The sequence below is a fragment of the Etheostoma spectabile genome, chromosome 17 (genome assembly GCF_008692095.1).
Source record: "Etheostoma spectabile isolate EspeVRDwgs_2016 chromosome 17, UIUC_Espe_1.0, whole genome shotgun sequence".
In the NCBI taxonomy this organism is placed as follows: Eukaryota; Metazoa; Chordata; class Actinopteri; order Perciformes; family Percidae; genus Etheostoma; species Etheostoma spectabile.
In genome coordinates, this window is record NC_045749.1 from 23,832,980 (window position 1) to 23,841,962 (window position 8,983).

General features: G+C 40.2%; 1 long non-coding RNA gene across 1 annotated transcript in view; it reads right to left on the bottom strand.

Moving 5' to 3' along the window:
- Positions 1 to 1,218: 1,218 nt before the first annotated feature.
- Positions 1,219 to 8,983, bottom strand: part of LOC116705673 (uncharacterized) — an 11,894-nt gene continuing 4,129 nt past the window's right edge. Inside the window, exons 3-4 of the long non-coding RNA XR_004335984.1 lie at positions 8,057 to 8,068; positions 1,219 to 1,230 (exon numbers count right to left, since the gene is read on the bottom strand). This is a non-coding gene — a long non-coding RNA (uncharacterized LOC116705673). The remainder of the gene's footprint in view (positions 1,231 to 8,056; positions 8,069 to 8,983) is intronic.

Sequence of the window (8,983 nt, forward strand, 5' to 3'; positions counted from 1 at the left end):
CTTTCCTGTCGAGCCACTGTCACTATCAAATAAAGGAAAAAAGACCTCAAAATTAATCTTAAAACCAAAGCAGGGTTTACGGTTAATTTACGGTTTTATTAATGCATCATACAGTATGAACTGGCTTTTTGATTACTTTTACTGTATTCTACGTGCACATGTGTATTCAGTATGCAAAAAAACTGGAAACATCTTTGCACCGACTTATGAATTAAATATTACTGCTGCTTACCAAATAATCAGTAAGATGAGAATGGATGAAGAAAAGAACGAGTTCAGGTGAAGTTGCTTGCACTAAAATGCAAATAAATCCTGCATGATAGTGTTAACTGAGATACTGTGCACGGTTGACTAGCAGTATGCATTTTATGAATACATAATCATGTATAGTTATAGTTCTGTTAATTCTGTTAGTTCTGTCAATAGAGCATTATTTAAAAGATTTTCTTTTGCAGTAACAGTTAAGCGTTGTATTTAACAAATCACAGGGTAAAACTGTTGAAATCCTGCTGTAGATTAACAGCAATCATTTACAGTGTAATATAGAGTGCACACTCATAGGAGCTATTTTTATGAACAGAGGCATTTGCTTTTGATACTATAAGTACAATTTGCAGACAATACTTTTACTATGAAAGGTTAATCTAAGAAATCTTTAATATTTGCTGCACAAAAAAAATGGCACGATGCCCAAAACGGTGTAAGTTAGTCAGCTGACGGAAAACTTGGAGATAGCAAAATCCTTGAGATGGAGTTGAGGAAGCCCAGGCTGTAAGAGGCCAGAGGGCTCAGCATCTCCGCTGACGAGAAGACTTTCTTGGCTTCTGACTTCCATCCTCCCCTTTAGTTGAGAGTGCCACAACACAGATCATTTCATTTCAAAAAGAAGAGTACGGCTTCAAACGGAAACTACATCCCTTGAAAAGTGACCAAGACATAATTACAGTGTTGGGGCACCATGGAGCGGGTTGGAGATCACTTTTATGGTTGAGATGTTTTGAACTCTCGAGGAAGGCAACAGAAAAAAGAACAACCTTGCAGGATAGAGAAATGGTGAGGATACAACTCAGGTCGACTCCCAGACTGTTTTTTAATTCGTAGATTTCATGCACCCAACACTTCTCTTGAGTGACAGGGATGTGGTTCATTGCATCGGATGCTCATGGCGGAAGCTGCTACAAAGGTCCGTTGAGCAGGATTGCAAAAACCCGAGGTGAGTCTGCAGAAAACCTCTCTCCAGTTCTCTTGAAAACAGTGGCACAAATTAGTCATCTGCAAGCGTTCATCCACAACCCCTTTAACATCTGTGACCACGGAGCTGTTTTCTTAGGAGCACGCAGGCTTTCCAAAGCCCACGTGTCTGGTGGAGTCATTTCAGAACAAGGAGGAAGACGCAAAATGAGGCAAATAACCTTAAATGTGATCCAGATTGACAAGTCAAAGTGGCAATTACAGGAGTACAGTTAAACCCATTAGGATGCTTTTCCCCCAAAATAAGATCAATCTCGCACATGAGTCTTTTTTTTTTTTTTTCTCGGAGTAGTAAAGTTTACAACTTCAAGCAACACTTGTTGGACCTGTTGGGGTGAATGCCTAAACCTCAAATGAGCTCAGTTCAACAAACACAAAACCAATTTACATATTTTATGAGATATGTAAAGAACAGGTGTTCCTTTCTATCCCTATTTCCAGACAAGAACCACATTATTTTATTTTACATCTTCCTTTTTACAACGTCCACACATGGCAACTGTGGTACACTCGGTGTTTAGGAAATGTTGTTGTTACGGCATACTATGGTTGAGGTACTGAGTTAGAAAACATAACATTGGATTAAAAACAGCCATAGTCAATATTTTTTACAATAAAAATGTGAGAGAAGTCACCCATAGTGCTGAACCTGGACAGAATAATGAGTCTGCTGCTCCTTTCAGCTTTATAATGAGTTGTATCTGTCCGAACCACATCTTGGGTTTTGGTTCACTCTCACCCCTTTCATAGCGTCGTTTTCAGAGAAAAAGTTATCAAACTCCAATTTATACGACCTGCTCAACTGAAAAAAAAATTGTCACACACAGTTAGGCACTAGCTGGTGAACATAGTGGAGCATTCAGCAGCTAGATAGGCAGATATTTCCCTCAGGAGTAGGTGGAGAGCAAAAACATATGTACACGGTATATATATGCTGTAAACTAAGAATGCTTTCAAAAATAAAAAAGTGGTATTAGTTTAGTTTAATCAATCAACACAATGCAGTGAATGAACAGAAGAGGAATCTAAATCAAATCAGTATTTTGGTGTGAGCACCCTGCCAGACAGCATCAGTTCTTCTCGGTACACTTGCACCCAGTCTTTGAAGGACCTTGGCTGGTAGGTTGTTCCAAACATCAGAACTAACTACGTCTTGTATTGTCACTGACATGCATTACGTCCACCGTCGCTGGACATAAATCATGAGCTGCAGAACCCTCCACAATAATAGTTGGAGGTTTCCTAGGATGTCTCACTTTTTTTGAGGGTTGGAAAATGTTGGGTTCAGGTCCCTGTGGCTGTCTAACACCAGATACCTGCTGAGAGTGATTGATCCATGACCTGGGTGAAGTCAATCAGAGGGGAGTCCATCCAGGCTGCATGCATGCAGTCAGTGGGCTACCCGGCACTGTCTCCCTATGATGTTGCTCTGTTTGGGGAATGTAAAAGCCGCGAACCGTCTCCTCTTTCACACTGGTTGCGGTCAGAGTGATCACAACACAGACTTGGGGGGCGGCTGTGGCTCAGTGGTAGAGCGGTTGCCTGCCAATCGGAAGGTTGGTGGTTCGATCCCCGCCCCTGCAGTCATTGTCGAAGTGTCCTTCAGCAAGACACTGAACCCCGAGGTGCCCCCGGTGCTGCGCATCAGAGTGTGTATGTGTGTGAGTGTTTATCTGATGAGCAGGTGTGTAGATGTGTGTGAGTGTTTATCTGATGAGCAGGTGTGTAGATGTGTGTGAGTGTGTATCTGATGAGCAGGTGGCACCTTGTACGGCAGCCCCGGCCACAGTGTATGAATGTGTGTGAATGGTGAATGTTTCCTGTAGGTGTAAAAGCGCTTTGAGCAGTTGTTAAGACTGGAAAAGATATATAAATACAGCACACTTACATTTATATTTACTTCTTCTCTCCTGTAGCCGATCATTGAAACGCAGTCTATGCGACCGTGTCCACATTGTTACATCATCTTGGTGGTGCACGGCTCGGCGATCAGACCCTCCGTGCACAGGCAACGTTTGCGTTTATTGGCGTCCCGCACCGCGCTGGACGCAAGACGCACAAAACAGCTTTTAGATGGCAGGAGGACAACTGTCCCTCGGATGACGTGACAAAGAAAAATGAATTTGATTGATTGATTGCAGTGGTGAAGTGTCACAAAGTACATTTACTCTTACAGTACTGTGATTGAGTCCAAATGTTAAAGTACTTGTAGTTTATAAAATCTGATATTTGAATATAAATAAATCTAGCTATATAACGGCTCCAGGTCCAGCTGAGAGGATGATGTCATTAAACACACAGCTGGGTGGATCCTTTACTCTTTCAATGGTAACATGTACATGTACTAATACCACATTGTGGAGGCGTTGAAAGTAGAAAAAGTTTCAGAAGCATAAAGAATGAGACAAAATCAAATCCTATATATTGTTGGCTATTTTAATTTCTAATAAAACATCAGATTTTATAAACTACATGAGTTTAGTGTGCAGGAATCTTAATGTGGAAAGTAACTAAAGTAACTAGTAACTAAAGTAACTAGTATCTAAAGTAACTAGCAACTAAAGCTGTCAGATGAATGTAATGGAGTAACTAAAGTAACTAGTAACTAAAGTAACTAGTAACTAAAGCTGTCAGATGAATGTAATGGAGTAACTAAAGTAACTAGTAACTAAAGTAAAGTAACATAAAGCTGTCGATGAATGTAGTGGAGTAACCAAAGTAACTAGTAACTAAAGTAACTAGTAACTAAAGCTGTCAGATGAATGTAGGGAGTAACAAAGTAACTAGTAACTAAAGTAATAGTAAACTAAAGTATCAGATGAATGTATGGAGTAACTAAAGAATAGTAACTAAAGTAAAACTAGTAACTAAAGCTGTCAGATGACTGTAGTGGAGTAACAAAAGTAACTAGTAACAAAGTAACTAGTAACTAAAGCTATCAGATGAATGTGTGGAGTAACCAAAGTAACTAGTAACTAAAGTAACTGTAACTAAAGCTGTCAGATGAATGTAGTGGAGTAACCAAAGTAACTAGTAAACTAAAGTAACTATAACTAAAGCTGTCAGATGACTGTAGTGGAGTAAACAAAGTAACTAGTAACTAAAGTACTAGTAACTAAAGTAACTAGTAACTAAAGCTGTCAGATGAATGTAGTGGGTAACTAAAGAAATAGTAACTAAAGCTGTCAGATGACTGTAGTGGAGTAAACCAAAGTAACTAGTAACAAGTAACTAGTAAATAAAGTAACTAGTAACTAAAGCTATCAGAGAGTAATGGAGTAACTAAGTAACTAGTAAATAAAGTAACTAGTAACTAAGCTGTCAGATGAATGTGTGGAGTAACAAAGTACTAGTAACTAAAGCGTCAGATGAATGTAAGGAGTAACTAAAGTAACTAGTAACTAAAGTAACTAGTAACTAAAGCATCAGATGACTGTAATGAGTAACTAAAGTAACAGTAACTAAAGTAACTAGTAACTAAAGCTATCAGATGAATGTAGAGGAGTAAAAAGTAGAATATTTCTCTCTAACATGTAGCGGAGTAGAAGTAGAAGGTAACATGAAAACAAAAAACTCAAGTAAAGTACAAGTACCTCAACATCTGGACTGAAGTACACTACTGGAGTACATGTACCACCACTGTTGGCTCTAAACCTTTCCCCCCGTTTGTTCTCATGACTGTTCATTAATACTATATAAATTTCAGATTTCTAAAAATAGTATTTTGCTTTTTGTGTGTAACTGGACATAAAATATATATTTTTCAACAGTGGATGCATTATTGATTGAGATAGGCACATACTTAGACAACTGGTAACTTCTCAAAATTTTAACAGGATACCCGGGGTGTCTTAAAAATATCCTAAATATAATATTCAAAGAATATAGCCTTAAAGGTCTTAAAGTTATTTAGAAAGTCTTACAACTGGTTCACAAAGGTCTAACATTTGTATTGTCCTATCATAAGGTGAAATAATTTCTCACAAAGCATGTATGTGTTGATTACTACTAGAAATCTTTCTAGCCATAAATTCTTTCTAATATCCTATTTTATCTTACACACCTTTGCCAGTATGTTCATGACGTTTGTATTAAATTCCATTCTAAATGGTTTGAAAAAGGTGTTAAAGTTAACTTGTGGAGACCTGGGGTTAATTGATGAATATATAAAACATGGTGTTATATTTTCTTTTGCATTTCTATTTGACTGAATACTTTGAGCAGAATCACAGCATGACAAAGAAGGATTTAACTTTTTGAAGAAACAATAAGGTGACAATAGAATTCCAAACAAAGCGCTGCCATCGGGCCTTCGGAGCCTGCTGGGCTCCAGCCCCGCTGTCCCCCTGCCAACAGACCGCCGCCCTCTTGACCTCCAGTTACATTCCAGCCCAGGTTAGCACAAGGGCTCTTCAGTGTGGGAAGGAAGTGCTGATAGAGACAGGGACAGGTGTCTTCATCACCAACTCCCAGCTGGATCCATAAATCAAGAGCTACTAAGGCCCCTAGCGACCACAAGTGAGACAGGGGGACTGTTTTTAGAGCCACACCAAAGGGTGAACGGTTCTAAGGCCGTGGCTTAAGCACATGAATGGCAGCACATGACGTGTCGTGCCACGTTATGCAAAGCCGCAATACCGGTACTCCATCAGAGCCGCGGAGAGAGTGGAACCTGATCGAGCTGTGGACAGGGGGCCTGGGTTGAGTCTGGCGGAAGCATGACTTCATCTCAGCCTTGTTTTGTTTTTGTCTGTGCCAAGCATTTAGTTAATATCCTGGATTGTGTTGTGGATGAACTATTGTCTTGCCACACCATCTGACCGAACAGTACATAATATGACATAATATAATATTGACATCAGCAGACAAGAATCTACCTCTGTGGATTTCCTCACATTTACTCAAGTCTCAGTTCTGCTAGCGTCTGATTGGTTGGTTCAGCTCCATGTGATTTAGTAAAACAAGGAAGTGTTGTTGTTGATTAAATAGGCTGGTTCGAGATTAACTGCACCTAGCCTGTAAAATGGACGGGGGGGGCAAAAAGCTGCGGTAAAGTCAGACAGTTTCCAGTCGTTCAGGCTGAACAGGAAGTCACAGAAACACTCATCCTGGTAGGTTTGATTCCAGTTTAATAAAATGTTATCAGACATATATCAGCTTTTAGTCTCCAGTTGTTATTTTTAAGATAAAAATGTTCAGCATGTGATCTGTTAACAACAGACTGTAGATGATCTTAACAGATTTGGTCACTCTGATTTTTTTTTTTATGTCACTATGAGGCGCACAACATGTGTTCTGTACAGAAGAAGCCTTTAAATCAGACAAATAGCAGTTAAAATCCCTCTGATTCAAAAAACAAGAAAAAGTTGATACAAAACGTCATCGTGTTGAGTCGATTCTGAACCAATCAGCTGGTAGATCAGCTGAGAGGCCGGAGTTTCCCAGCATGCTCTGGGCCCCCCTGGGTCTAGTAGTCGGTGAAAGGCAACTGCGCTGCCTGGGTCTCAAACCTGCGGCCGTGATCTGGTGAGGTCATCGGTGCCCACGTGTGCATGACGTCAGAGATCAGCTGATCCAGCTGTTCCTTCTTATTTGAAGTGACACAACCAGCACATATCAAACCTTGTTGTTAATGCACTGACTTTACTATGGAGTTGAAAAAGTAGTGCCAGTGTTTGTGGAAGAAGTGTCAGGTTTTACACATATATATATATATATATATATTTTTTAATGAAGACAGGAAATCCAACTGCCTCTGCTGTCGTGCCAGAACTCTTTCTCCAAGGTGTGACACAGCTGATCCTGGACCAGCTGACTGGGGGGGCCACCTCAGACTCCTCTCTACTCCTTGCCTGGTCAAGGACTGGGATCCGGTTTTAGGTGTGTGTGTGTGGGGGGGAGTCTGTGTGTCTGCAACAGGCTGCTCCTCCCACAGGTTATGTAAGCAGAGAAGATGGGATTTAAATGTTTACCGTAGCTGATCACACTGAAAATTCTTCTAGATATTCCTCATTTTTTCCTTATTTGTAGTCTGGTATGTTCATCCTTAACCTATATACTTTTTATTTCACAATCCTAAAATATATCATCTGACACTGACTATGTTTACATACACAGAATATTCCAGTTTTTGCCCTTATTCTAAAAAAATTACAATATTCCAACTAAGCTGTTTACATGGCTAATGAAAGTAATTATTCCACTAATATTCCTGTTTACATGTAGCCGTGCAATAGGATTTTTTTCAAAGTTTTCCACCAGTGGCCGACTTGTTGGAGCGCATGAACACACCGTCCCTCTTTCATCCCTTCAACCAGCACAATTCATGATGCATGCACATATCCAAAAACCTGTTAATATCCAAGTATTTCATGATGTTTAAATGAAGCTGTGTTTCTCCTTCTTTTCTTTTGGGCATGCACCTCTACCACAGCCTTGCAAACTGTCACAGCTGAGCATGCGCTGTAAACAGGCTAGGGGGCATAATGACACCTTCAGAAAAAGATCTTATACAGAATATAAAAAAACAAAACGGTGTTGTTTACATGATCTGTATCAAATTTGGAATATTGTCATATTCCGAATGATAAAGGAAAATGCATGTAAACAAACTCAGTGATTGAGTGAATGCAGATTTGATTTGACTGATGTCACACAGCTTGGCGTGCGATAACCCTGCAGGGCCATAGGTTCCACAGTATATCAGAGCCTTTGGATTTGAGTCTTACTCAATATGTGTGTTTAGAGGCTCTAGCCCCAAATTATAATACTTGAAACTTATCTGTGTCCAAAACAGAAGGGGAACACATCAATGATTCTACTTCAGCTTCAGGTTCCTCTGTAGTGAGAGTCATCAGCTTCAGGTCCCTCTGTAGAGAGAGTCAAGCTTCAGGTCCCTCTAGAGAGAGTCATCATTTTAAATTTTAATGAAAAGAAAACAGAGGTGATAATGTTTGGACCTGGTGGCTAATGAGGGACCCCCCCTACTGCGTGGGCCCTCTAGCCATTATCTTAAACGCCAGTATTAAATCTTGGTTTTAGACGGACAGTGATTTTAAACGGACAGCAAATCAACGCCACAGTCAAATAAGTTTTTTTCATGGAGAAGCTGGTAAAGGTGAAACCTTTCCTTTCCAGGCAGCAGTTAGAAACCTCATTTCTTTACGGCTGGATTACTGTAATTCCCTTATTTTGGACTCAGTAAATCCCTACTCGCACGTCTGCAGCTAGTCCAGATGCTGCTGCAGGGTTTTGACTGAACCCGGAGGAGAACACATCACTCCCGTCCTGGCTTCACTTCACTGGGCCTGTGCATTTGAGTCCATTTTAAAATCCTCTTGATTACTTTTAAAGCTTTAACGGTCTTGCCCGCCTTATTTAATTCAGCTACTCAACCGCTACACTCCCTCCCGGTCACTCCGGTCGGCTGACCAGTTGCTCCTGGTCGTCCCCGGATCCAAGCGGAAGACTTAGAGGGGACAGGGCCTTTCTGTTTGTGGCTCCTAAGTTATGGAACGCCTACCTTGACATTCGTCAGGCTTCCTCAATACCGATTTTTAAAACTCTTCTTAAAACTCACTTCTACACTTTGGCTTTCAAACCAAACTGAGACTTGATCCTATCTGTTTTTATATAGTGTTATTGGGTAGATTTTCCCCCCCAGTTTATTATTTTTATGATATTGTGACTGCTATTTTTTTTATCTTGGTTTATGTTTGCTGCCTTCATGTAC